The 9,158-nt window shown below is 44.8% G+C and overlaps 1 pseudogene; it reads right to left on the bottom strand.

Annotated features, from left to right (window-relative positions):
* Positions 1-2,676: 2,676 nt before the first annotated feature.
* LOC129858908 (trichohyalin-like) lies at positions 2,677-9,040 on the bottom strand (annotated as a pseudogene).
* Between the last annotated feature and the right edge of the window lie 118 nt (positions 9,041-9,158).

Here is a 9,158-nt window from a genome sequence, read left to right as displayed (position 1 = left end):
TATCACAAGCCTGTACATGCGGTCCCCTCCGCGTACAGGCTTGTCACAGAGAACAGAGACTGGGCATCCGGTTGACCCTTGTCATCGCTCTGACAACCAGCAGTCACCATGTTCTGGACCACAGCATGGAAACATCTGTCAGTACAGCAGAACGGGTTAGTACAGACTACAGAGAAAATGTGTATTGGCCATTGTCTTACAGGATTTATGAAAAACATTCTAATGCCTAAAAAAAGAGGGACTGTTGTGTATCAGAAACGTTTCCCCAAGGCCCTTCTCAGATTGAGGACATTAATGGACTGTTGAAGTGGCACTGTAATTATGTGATGATGACTCAACTGAAGCAACATGCCCTTCTCTTCTCTGGAATAGCCTCTTACATCCTCAAAGTCTCTCCTTACAGCAGGCCTTCTCCTCTCCCTCTCCTGGGCTGTCTGGACCTCAGGTCAACCTGGGCTGCCCTGGCCCTTGGGACGGGGACCCTGCTTTCCGTTCGGATCGTCTGAGGACGTAGCACTGTAACACATTAACATTACATCACCTAACAGGCAAAGTGGGATGATGTCTCTTTCTCCCAACCGTAACTAGTAAAAATGCTACGCCGTCTAAAATACTAAGGCATAGCAATATTGGAGGTATATTATGTTTATATTTTATCCAATCTTCTCATGTTATTCTTCAGTAATATCAGAAAAAAGAAAAAAAAATCTGCATTGTGCAGTAGACTCAGAAACACATTCCCTGCCTGCTCTCCTCTCTCCTCTCTCCCCCTTCAGCCAGACCAAGGCCATGTTACTACCACCCTGCAGCTGGCACAGGCTTTCTGCTCTGTCAGAACTGCTACCAGCTGTGTGGGCGCCATGGCTTGGCCTATGCCGTGTTGGCACTGGCAGGCATCAGTGTGTGTGTGTGTGTGTGTCCTCCCATATCCACCTCAGTGTAATAATGTATTACTATTCATTCCTTCCAGTAAGCATATCCTCAGGAGGACAGTTTGTCTGTCACTGACTCAAGTCATGTGTCCTCTACAAAAACAGGTTGTTTGACCAGCAGGCTCACCAATAACAGCACTCTCTGACTCCAATAAAGAGACTCTTTGGTGGTCTCGGACTGTTTTCTCACTCTGAGAGGATCAACACAGACCGTCAGACACCTATAAAAACCAAGTTAGACATGAGTTAGACAGTGTGTCTGACCTGACTCTCCTCATGATCCTGATCTTGCATTGTTGCTCCCTGAGCAGAGCCTGCTGCTGGATGTCCAGACTGTGTTTGTCACTGGGGGGGTTGGGGCACACGTGATGCACCTCCTGATGAGATGCGCTGTCTGTAACACACACAACTCAGTCCCTGCATCCAGGATTACCACATCCTCACCATGACACAGATGTCAGGCAGTGAGTGCAGCGGTAGTCATGTGTACTGATACAGCGCTAATGTTGCCATTAGAGGTACAGATGGGCCCAGATTAGCCTATCATAGTGGATTTCCTCCCACACCAGCCAATCAGAGGGACTCTCTGGCCAGCGCTCATTATGATGAGAGGCTAAACCAGCAGGGAGTGCTGTGCACTTACAGGACTAGTTCAGCTGTGGCCAAGATGAAACTGATAGTCGACACTGACCTTATATGGGGGTGAAGAGCATCTAGACCTAATCCTATTGTCAACCCCTCCCCTCTTCCATCAGTCTATACTGACTGAGCCAAGGCCAGGGTGACTCAGCTACTCTGCAGTCTAAACACTGAGCTACAGATGGACTAGGAGGAACATAGACAAGCAGAGAGGAGCAAGACTTCTCATGCCTTGTCCCATTCTCCGCAAGGGAGAGGAAGAGGTAGGCCTCTGGTGAGCTATAGTAATGGAAGCAAGAGACGATCTGCTCACAGGCAAAAGCAATGTGTATCCACTCACTGTAGTGTACTCAACACACAGGCACAACACTGTCATCACCCTGCAGCGTACACACACACCCAACTGTTGTTGTACACAGGGCTTCTATATCTCCCACTTTTCTAACCCCGTTTTTGTATGTTTGCGTGTCTGAAGTGTTCTCTGGACCCCCATATAAACTCAGTACTGGGAATCCATTCAAAGTCAATTTCCTTAGTTTCAGCCCTGTGTTTACGCTGCCAAACTGTCCGTTACTGATGGATGGCTTTAATGATGAGTCGCGCCATGACCTCATCAGAGTAATGCCATGGCAGAGAGGAGAGGAGACAGAGGGGCTTGATGAGGGCTGCACATCCAGCCAAGCTGAACAGTAATGGATCATAGTTATTCTTCTAGAAAAATATGAAAACAGGGACTCATAAATTGGGTATAGGTCTTTAAATGCATGGGATGGTGGTGTCAATTCATCTCTATACTTGATCTGGGCGAGGGCATTAATAAGGGAATGAGAAGAATGGAGGGAAAAGATTCATGTCCAGTTATTATTGTCCGGGGTCTGGACCTCAAAGCTGTGTGCTGTAAAACCTTGGTGGAGCATGGGTGTAGTAGGCATTATGATGCTCATGTGAATTTCCTTTCTTTTGGGGCTTCAGGCTGATGCCTACTTCTCACTTAAAATGTAGTTTCTTGTTTTTAATAGCATAAAGACTGTCATTGTCATACCTCTGTATTTGAGCTGGTTGAACTCCCTGGTGTTCTTCATGTTGACGTGAGCAACTGCAGCAGCTACTCCAGAGTTGGGTGGCGTGCCATCTCAAACATGTCCCCATGGGGGTCCCCTCTACGCCTGGGCACAGCACAACAGTATGGAACATGATCCAACACCTCAAAACACACCACAGTCGCCACTATAAAATATGCATGTTAAGTTCACAACCGTACACCGACAGTGAGTGTATTGTTCCAGGGATGAAAGCGGAGTCAGAATAAAGCTATAGCGCCTGGGCCTGTGGATGTTCGACACATTCAAGTGCCTGGGTCTAGAGGAGAGCTGGCTGACAGCAGAGAGAGGTCTGGGAGTGAGGAGCTGCTTGCCCAGTCTCTATTGCAAGTCTGGGTTAGGAGGGGAAGGATCCTTCTGGCTCTGTATAAAGGAGAGAGTCCAACTCACATTCAGATGGCTCAATACAACACCAAGTCATATTTTACAGTATCCAGTGTATAGTGAACATGTTACACTTCTGCCTGAATGTGTCCTGCTCCTGGAGCTGCTGTGGAGTGTCCTGATCACTGAACACGTTGCCTCGGGCAAACTGGGACAGCTGGGCCAAGGAAAAACCATCAGGGACGGATGAGAGGGGTGACTCGTCAATGCACATACACACAAAGTAAAGTGAAAACTCAGACCTTTACTGAGTGGCTGTGAGAGTTGGGCTACCTGTTACTCGCTGGGCAGAGGGTACCCAGTCCTCCTGCCTGGGGTTAGGTCCTTCACTCCTGCCTACAGAGCCCTGTGGCCGTCACCTGTCCCTGGACTCTGGGTTCACGTACTCCTCCTCGTTGGTCCTGTGCATTCTGTTCAGATCACCTGGAGGCATCGTCATCAGCTACAGAGACACTTTCAACGCAGTGGTGACTCACAGATTCAGCTACAATGCCTCTTCATACCAGGGCCAGAGATGTTGACAGAGAAATAACCCAGAGGCTAGACTTAGACTTAACAAAGTGACTGAAACCAAAGGTGTCATAGTCAAATTCAGAGAAGTTATCATTTTGGTTTTACAGTCACTATAAAGTGAACAGAGAGAGAGTAACTAAAGAGGACTAATGACTATGGAGTAAATCAAAAATGACGTACTGATGAGGTTTCCCCTGTCATCTCTGAGAAGGGCCCCTCCTTCCCCAAGGGGTCATAGGCCTTCATTTCTGCCTCGATCTTGGCATCGTAGCAAAATCCCTCTTCCTCCTCTCCTGTCTTTATCGCTCCTTTCTTTCCTGGATCTGCACCCAGGGATGGAAAGGTGCCATTAACTACTGATCATTAAAGCTCATTTTATTTGAAAGATAAGAACATTCTATTTTCCAAAGCTCCTGTAACTTAACTTAACTTTAGAAATATCCTCTGACCTGAAAGTTACGCCTACCTATCTATTTCACATCTCGAACAACGGATGGTTGAAAACTTTCATCTATTGCAAAATATTCAAACTGAGCTCTACAGTATGTATGACATGAAAGGCCTTTTTATGTTGCCCTTGTGGTATTCCTGCAGTTATTCCTTTTACCTTGGAAAAGTGCTGACTTTGCTCTCGCCTGATCTCTTCCCGTCAAAATATTGCAGTCTATCACTAATCTGAGTCATTGGTTTCCTGTTCCTCTGGAATCAGCAGAGAGAAACACAGCTAGATAGCAACGTTAGCATCTCAATGTGCCTCCTTACACTTAACTTATCCTTCTTCAGAAAACAGCCTGGGAGCCAGGGGCGTGTTCAGTAGTGCACAACAAAGCAAAGCAGTTTGAAACAGGGGAAAAAACAGATGCATTCTTTCCCAAATATGCAGTTAATGGTACACATAATACTGTGATGACTAACAAACTGGAGATGGAATTCAATCAATATTTCATGGTTTATCCTTCACTCTCTTGAGAGAGAGGAGTGGAAGGGGGAGAGAGAAGTGGGGAGAGATAGCGAGAAAGTCAGTGAGCTGAGGTAAGGACGAGAGAAGGGCAGACTTTTATCACGCTAATGAGAGTACGGCTATCACATCTCTCCATCACACTTACCCCGCCTCCATTCCACAGCTGGGGACAAAATGAGTCCCTCTCCCTGCCAACAGGTGTGAGTGATTTATGGTGTATAAAAGGTGTGGTTGGCTGGAGACCACCTGAGTATTTCACACATACACATCTCATTGTATTGTAATGTCCTGAAAGCATTTACTGTCCTGTGAGATTGTTTATGTCAATGGGGTTTTCCTAGTTCAAACAAAAATGTAATACATGTTTCAATGTCTAGCCTACCTGTTGTCTCAGGGCTTCCTGGTAGTTCAACACACTCTCCTTGGACTGCTTTGGCCTCTATCGCTCCAACACCCAGCTCAGCCCCAGGGAGAGCTACAACATGCTGATTGGCTCCTCTGAAGAAAGACATGAAACATTATGGGTAACCCTATCAACACAATATCACTAGTTGTGAGAGACATACACAGAGTACAAAACGTTAAGAACACCTGCTCTTTCCATGACGTAGACTGACCAGGTGAATCCAGGTGAAAGCTATGATCCCTTATTGATGTCACTTGTTAAATCCAAAGAAGGATTTTTAAGTCTTGAGACAATTGAGACCTGGATTGTGTGTGTGCCATTCAGAGGGCGAATGGGCAAAGCAAAAGTGCCTTTGAGATGCAGGCTGTTCTGAGGGAAAAAGGGGGTTGCAACTCAATATTAGGAAGGTGTTCTTAATGTTTGGTATACTCAGTGTATAGCCTACACACAACTTTCAATGCTTGCTTAGGGTGCCCTCTTCTGGTTCTTTAAACAACTTGAAACTAAAAAATCTGTGCTACTTAGCAATGAGTTGTGTGATTAATTGGTGTGCGTGGATAACTTGTGTGCAGGTCTCTAGACAAAGTGGAAAGACATGCAAGTCCTGTGCTAAGGACACCCAGCGGGCCCCTTGATGCCCATTGATGAGGATGAGTCCGGGTACAAACTCGGCCTTGTCCTTCCTTGTTGGCTGAATCAGATCTGGATCTCCCGGCGGTCTTCATGGCCGCAGGCATCACAAAACTGGAGAACAGTTACACTGTTACACAGATAGACAGTACCTAGGTAAACGTCTGCAGTTCAGTTCACCTAATCAATGAACCACCTCATAAAACACACAGCTTAACCAATCCTCCTTGCAGCCACATCCAAGTTAGCCTGCACCATCACCAGCACCTCACATCACACACTACCACAACATATCCCAGTGTCTGACTGCAGTCTTCTCTCTACCCAGTGACCCAGAAACTAAAGAGTAAAGATCCATCACATTGCCAGTCAGATAAATGCAGCTCCAATCATGGAATTGAAGTGAGTGTCTGTCTTTTAGATTCTTCAAAGTAGCCACCCTTTTCCTTGATGACAGCTTTGCACACTTGGAATTCTCTCAACCACCTTCATGAGATAGTCACATGGAATGCATTTCAATTAACAGGTGTGCCTTGTTAAAAGTTAATTTGTGGAATTTCTTAATGCGTTTGAGCCAATTAGTTGTGTTATTTAACCTGTATTTAACTAGGCAAGTCAATTAAGAATAAATTCTTATTTACAATGATGGCCTAACCCAGCCAAACCTGGACAACGCCGGGCCAATTGTGTGCCACCCTATGGGACTCCTAATCTCAGCCGGATGTGATACAGCCTGGATTAGAACGAGGGACTGTAGTGGCACCTCATGCATTGAGATGCAGTGCTTTAGACCACTGCGCCACTCGGTAGGGGTGGTATACAGACAAGGTAGGGGGGTATACAGAAATCCACATTATGGCAAGAACAGCTCAAATAAGCAAAGAGAAACGACAGTCCATCATTACTTTAAGACATGAAGGACAGTCAATGCGGAAAATTTGAAGAACTTTGAAAGTTTCTTCAAGTGCAGTCGCAAAAACCATCAAGCGCTATGATGAAACTGGCTCTCATGAGGACCACCACAAGAAAGGAAGACCCAGTATTACCTCTGCTGCAGATGGTAAATTTATTAGAGTTACCAGCCTCAGAAATTGCAGCCAAAGTAACAGACACATCTTAACATCAACTGTTCACAGGAGACGCGTGAGTCAGGCCTTCATGGTCGAATTTCTGCAAAGAAACCACTAGCAAAGGACACCAATAAAAAGAAGAGACTTACTTGGGCCAAGAAATACGAGCAATGGACATTAAATCGGTGGAAATCTGTCCTTTGGCCTGATGAGTCCAAATTTGAGATTTGTGGTTCCAACCACTGTGTCTTTGTGAGACGTAGAGTAGGTTAATTAATGGATGATCTCCGCATGTGTGGTTCTCACCGTGAAGCGTGGAGGAGGTGTGATGGTGCTTTGCTGGTGACACTGTCAGTGATTTATTTAGAATTCAAGGCACACTTAACCAGCATTGCTAGCACAGCATTCTGCAGCAATACGCCATCCCATCTGGTTTGCGCTTATTGGTACAATCATTTGTTTTTCAACAGAACAATGACACACCACACCTCCAGGGTGTGTAAGGGCTATTTGATCAAGGAGAGTGATGGAGTGCTGCATCAGATGACCTGGCCTCCACAATCACCAACCTCAACCCAATTGAGATGGTTTGGGATGAGTTGGACCGCAGAGTGAAGGAAAAACAGCCAACAAGTGCTCAGCATATGGGAACTCCTTCAAGACTGTTGGAAAAGTATTCCAGGTGAAGCTGGTTGAGAGAATGCCAAGAGTGTGGAATGCTGTCATCAAGGCAAAGGGTGGCTGCTTTGAAGAATCTAAAATATATTTAAATTTGTTTAACACTTTTTTGGTTACTACATGATTCCCTATGTGTTATTTCATAGTTTTGATGCATTCACTATTATTCTACAATGTAGAAAATAGTAAAAAAGAAAGAAAAATCCTTGAATGAGTAGGTGTGTACAAACTTTTGACTGGTACTGTACATGGTATGACAATAAAATGCAACAATGAAATGCAATAAATAAACAAGCCGGCGAGACGGGGACTGAACACAAATATTGTGCATTACATTTTTCCATTGTAGTCTCCCTCCACAATCAATACAGAGAGGTTTTATACATGTGGTGGCCAACTGTGCTAAAGTGCTGTACATCTACCCTCAATATCAGTTAAGCAATAAAGCCCTGACTGATCTAATATGTTTAATTGCAGTGGCTCAGTTTTGGGTTTTGGTGTTGCCTACTTGGACTTTCTGATCTGTTCTCTGATGTGCTCTTCATGGACAACACGGGGTTCCACCTCCCTCCTCTCCTGCACAACTCTGCCATAGAAATGAATTACAATGTTAAACAGGAAGATTGCAATGAGCATAATCCATCCCTTTTTTTTTTTAAATGCAGTTTTCACAGCAGCATGTAGTTTGCTGATAGAAAATCTCTGATGAGAAGTACCTGTCAGGGCTGTGATAGATTATCATCCTCTGTGTTCTCCCAGTGAACTCTGGCTCTCGGCTTCTTCTGGGTCTCCTCTTCTCCAAGAACTCAAATTCCTCTTCCTCCTCCTCCTTCTCTTCCTCTGTGGAAAGGTCCTCCTCAGAGTTGTACTGCTCTCTACACCTGCTTCTCCTTCTGGGCCTTCTCTTCCAGCCTTCCAAAGACTGTGGTCTGTGGAGCTCCCAGTGCCTCCGCCCTCGTGGGGCCTGACCCTCTGTCCCTGTCCCTCTGTTGGTTAGGGTGGCAGCATCCCTCCTGGATGGGAGTCGCTGGAGGCTGGCCTCCATGGTTAAACTGGATGTTATGCTGGGCCTTTGGGATGGCTGGGGGGAATAAAGTGCAGCAGGACTCACAGTCTCTGGGGCCTGCACCTGTAGTTTAGGAAAGAGAGGTGTTAAATTATCAAAATGTGGCAACATGCTGTAGTATCTTAGTCAAATGTAGCCAATGAACAGGACAATCATCAACTCATTAAACACACATTGAATAGGTCGAGATATTTTCACAAAAATATCTACATCATTTCCAATGTATGCATAATCTATTGTTACATGAGAACCATTTGAAGGTGGTCTCCTTAGTTGTCCTGACTGTTCTTTAAGAAAGAGGTTGTATTCTTTGTTTCCCTCATCTCTTAATTTGTCCTGGAGGAAGACAACAGAAACGTGGCGGCTTTAAATCACAAGCCATTTAGCTGTTTTCAAAAATCCATTGAATAGTATTTTATTTACCATTATTTTACCAGGTAACAGAGCGCTAAGTTAGCTACAGCAAGCCAATGACATTATTTGCCTTCCTAACCTAATTGAAATGAAAGAATGACTTCGTTTCAAAATAATAAATAAGTGAAAAGCATTCACATATTCCCCCAGAAGATGTCAGTATTACCATTTCTATCAGATCGTCTGTGTTATTTGGACTAAACCATCACGTTAATGGGTTTTCGTGGCTGTTGATGAATACAAGCATAAGTTTATTTGTTAGGGACATGCATTTTTTAATTAATTCGATGATTTTATGTGTATACTCATTAACTGAACAAAAACCCCACGGTCACTTTTTTTTTTTTTTAAATGTGTATGTTCCC

Source organism: Salvelinus fontinalis, chromosome 7, assembly GCF_029448725.1.
Source record: "Salvelinus fontinalis isolate EN_2023a chromosome 7, ASM2944872v1, whole genome shotgun sequence".
Classification (NCBI taxonomy): Eukaryota; Metazoa; Chordata; class Actinopteri; order Salmoniformes; family Salmonidae; genus Salvelinus; species Salvelinus fontinalis.
Note: the sequence above shows the minus strand (reverse complement) of the source record. Positions and strands in the feature narration are given on the sequence as shown.